Source organism: Cebus imitator, unplaced genomic scaffold (assembly GCF_001604975.1).
Source record: "Cebus imitator isolate Cc_AM_T3 unplaced genomic scaffold, Cebus_imitator-1.0 Scaffold237, whole genome shotgun sequence".
Lineage (NCBI taxonomy): Eukaryota > Metazoa > Chordata > Mammalia > Primates > Cebidae > Cebus > Cebus imitator.
The window spans coordinates 2,998,280-3,002,325 of NW_016107552.1; the positions used below are offsets into that span (position 1 = coordinate 2,998,280).

Consider the following 4,046-nt stretch of genomic DNA (forward strand, 5'->3'; position numbering starts at 1 on the left):
GGGTTTTACCATGTTGGCCAGGATGGTCTTGATCTCTTGACCTTGTGATCCGCCCAGCTCAGCCTCCCAAAGTGCTGGGATTACAGGCATGAGCCACCGCACCCGGCCACCTTATTTAATTTAACCACGAATTACCCCACCCACCCCGCCTCCCCACTGGAAGGAGCTATGTATGACCTCTGGCACCACTGAGAAGAGTTTATTTTGACATCTTTGTCCCTCTGCCTTAAATGCTGGGCGCACTAGGACGAGGCATGTAAAGTAGAGGTCTTGGGTTAATGAAGCGTTCTGCTTAGCGAAGGATCCAAGGAATGAAGTGAGTTATTATTACACGAACAGAGCCCTTGTGGTTTAGACTGGGGAGTGCAGTGAGTTTGCATGATCCACCATGGCCCCCTCCACCCCCAAATCCATCTCCCTTGTTAACCAACATACAGGAACCAGGAAAATCTCTATCTCCACTGCAACCTCTGCCTCCTGGGTTCAAGCAATTCTCCTGCCTCAGCCTCCCAAGTAGCTGAGATCACAGGCACGCGCCACCAAGCCCAGCTAGTAGAGATGGGGTTTCTCCATGTTGGTCAGGCTGGTCTCAAACTTCCAACCTCAGGTGATCTGCCCGCCTAGGCCTCCCAAAGTGCTGGGATGACAGGGGTGAGTCACGGTGCCCGGCCAACCTTTCAATTTCTAAGGTAACCTTTGTCACCTATATGGAATTCATTCAGGATACACTGATTGACAGTTAATGAGTCATAATGAGTACAATCAAATCTTCTACGCTTTCAGCTAAAAGCAGTTACAAAGAGTTTGGGGGGAAGTAAAAGAAATTAAAACTAAGTTTTAAGTGTGTTCCCTGAAGGGCAGGGAAGTGGGCAGATGGAGGAACAGGGATGGTAGAGAGAATTTTTAGTGTCCACACTTTGGCATCTTTTCGCTCTGAATCGAACGTTATTAGCTAGCCAAATAAATAACAGTTAAATTTAACACATTTAGAGGTACAATATGAACAGGAAGAGCCCATTTCAGTTGGGCAAGGTGGCTCATACCTGTCATCCCAGTGCTTCCGGAGGCCAAGGCCTCACTTAAGGCCAGGAGTTCAAGACCAGCTTGGGCAACATAGTAAGACCCCCCTCCCCACCATCTCTACAAAAAACACAACAATTAGCCTGGCGTGCTGGTGTGCACCTGCAGACCCAGCTACTCATGAGGCTCAGGTGGGAGGATCACTGGAGCCCAGGAGTTCAAGGCTATAGTGATCTACAATAAAACCACTGCAAAACAGCTTGAACAACAGAGTGAAACCCTGTCTCAAAAAAAAAAATCCTATTTTCCATTTTATATAGAGGCAGAAGGATGGGTATATAAATTTGAATGTATGGATGCTGAGAGAAAGACTTAGAGGAACACGTGTGAAAATGTTTACAAAAATTATCTCCAAGTGAAAAAAGGTAAGGCTATGGCTGATTTTTAATCTTTTTTGTGTAGTTATAAGTTTTATGTAACGGTAACAAGAGAAGTATTTGTATTTGGATGTGTAGCCAGTTTCTATGTGAAATGCTTCACAGACAAAAAAATGATTTATCCCAGCAACCTCAGAGGCAGGTGGCATTTTACTCCCATCTTACGGATGGGGAAATTGAGGCTCAGAGACACTAAGACCATGAAGCCCGCTCTCTTGATTCCTTTGCTGTGTTGCCTTCTGATAAATGAATGTGTTTGTAGTAAGAAGGGAAAAGAAAGTATTTTTTAAAATGCCAAAGAGGCCGGGCACACTGGCTCAGGCCTGTAACCCCAGCACTTTGGGAGGCCGAGACGGGTGAATCGCTTTGAGCTCAGGAGTTCGAGACCACCCTGGGCAACATGGCAAAACCCCATCTCTACAAAAATTAGCTGGGTGTGGGAGGCTTGTGCCTGTACTCCCAGCTACTTGGGAGGCTGAGGCTGGAGAATCGCTTGATCCCCAGAAGGGGCAGTTGCAGTGAGCTGAGATGGCCTCACTGTACTCCAGCCTGGGTTACAGAGTGAGACCTTGTCTAAAAAAAAAAAAGACCATGAAGTTAAAACATAAAGTTCAACGGACTAAATTTCCAAATATACAAATGTCACAGCATCCAAATGTTTCTCAAGGAGGGTTCAGCAGCCGCCACTGGTGCCCAGCCCTTTGCCCTCAGCGTTCACCTCTAGAAGCAGACGGTAAGCTAAGAACATTGCGGTCTTTACTTCTAGAAGCAGAAGATGGCCCGGGGACATCTGCCGTTTTTCTAGCTATAGGCTTGGTTTTTGGCCGTGGGAGTAGCTCAGGACATAAATGGAGCCAATGAATGCCCCAGAGCAGGCCTCCACCAAAGACGAAGGAAGTTGGCATATCAACACCCCAGCTCCCTCCCTCCTCTGGGGAAGAAGCCTGAGGTGTCTGGTTTTCATCACACACCCTGTATGGCCTCTTGGTTTCCCTGTCTCACTTTCCACTCTCGTGCAACAATGCTGCTGGGGTCAGCTCCCCAAAAAGCTATTCATGTTTCCATCCTTGTCTCTGGGCCTGCTTCTGGGGGAGCCCCACCTAAAACAGCTGAACACGCTTAGCTTCTCCTACCCACTGGTTACCAATGGTTACCAGGAGCAAAAACTCCAAAGCGGTTTTCTTCCTGGACCATTAAACCACAGCACCTCCATGACAAATGCTAACTCCAAAAATAAGGCAAGTCTGCCTGTTTTTTAGGGCAGGACAATGGGAAATAGGAGAGAGGAGTGTTTTTCCTAACCAGAGGTGGGACACTTGCCAGTCAGAATTACCACTAGAACTTAGAGTTCCTGATTCATGATGCAATATGTGTGTGTATATATCTGTATGTCTGTATATGTATATAAATGCATACACTTATATATGATTATATATTTTATATTGTATATTTATATAACATAAAAATATATACTTATTTACATAATGTAAAAATCGCGTTAGTCCAAGGATGCTATAAATGCAGGTTCTCCCAGCTACAGGAATCCTGTGTTACGGGCCAACAGGACCACACAGCAGGTGTGAAAACCAACAGCCGCTCAGGCCTGCCAGGTGTGGGAGACAGGCTGGGCAGGCCTGGCAGGATGGTCTGCTCCAGCGACTCATGAGTTAGCATTTTTTAAAATAGAAAGTGCCCTAAAGGATTCTAAGAGATCATGCCCCACTCTAATCCTATCAGTCTGCCTCTGAATATCTCTCCACATCCTCCACTTCCCTCCGTCTACTCCCTGGGCCAATCTCCCCTCGCCCCAGTCCAGACCACCACCTTCTCCTGCTTGGAGGACTCCATCAGCCTCCCTCATGGCCACATCCATGCTGGGGCAGGCATCAACTCTCCAAAATGCGACTGCAAACATTTCATCCCCTACACAAAAATTTTTCAGTGAAAATCTTCACAACATTTCTACAGGAAAACACGGAATAGATTGATCTTAAGTGAAACTTCTGTTCATTAGAAGATACCATGAAGAATGACATAACCAAGTCACAGACTAGGATTAAAAATACGTATATACGCCGGGCGCGGTGGCTCACGCCTGTAATCCCAGTACTTTGGGAGGCCGAGGCGAGCAGATCACAAGGTCAAGAGATCGAGACCATCCTGGCTAACATGGTGAAACCCCGTCTTTACTAAAAATACAAAAAAAAAAAAAATTAGCCGGGCATAGTGGCACACGACTGTAGTCCCAGCTACTTGGGAGGCTGAGGCAGAAGAATTGCTTGAACATCGGAGGCAGAGGTTGCGGTGAGCTGAGATGGCACCACTGCACTCTAGCCTGGGCAAGAGTGAGACTCCATCTCAAAAAAAGAAAGTATATATAAATACATAGACATAGATACATATATGTACACACACATACATGTATATACACACCTACATACACATACATACATATTTCACAAAGCACTCTATTCAGAAATATAAAGAACTACAAGTCAGTAAGAAAAAAGACAATTCAGTTTTTTTTCTTTTAAGCACAAAAGACTCAAATGTGCACTACACACATACACACACACACACACACACACA

At 45.8% G+C, this 4,046-nt stretch overlaps 1 protein-coding gene and 1 long non-coding RNA gene across 4 annotated transcripts in view; one reads left to right on the top strand and one right to left on the bottom strand.

Moving 5' to 3' along the window:
* The window catches only part of KIAA1671 (KIAA1671 ortholog), a 247,635-nt gene that overhangs the window by 191,923 nt on the left and 51,666 nt on the right, over positions 1-4,046 (bottom strand). The gene's annotated exons all lie outside the window — the stretch shown is intronic.
* LOC119466874 overlaps positions 1-4,046 on the top strand; it is a 9,401-nt gene that overhangs the window by 1,560 nt on the left and 3,795 nt on the right. Inside the window, exon 2 of the long non-coding RNA XR_005195380.1 lies at positions 1,341-1,445. This is a non-coding gene — a long non-coding RNA (uncharacterized LOC119466874). The remainder of the gene's footprint in view (positions 1-1,340; positions 1,446-4,046) is intronic.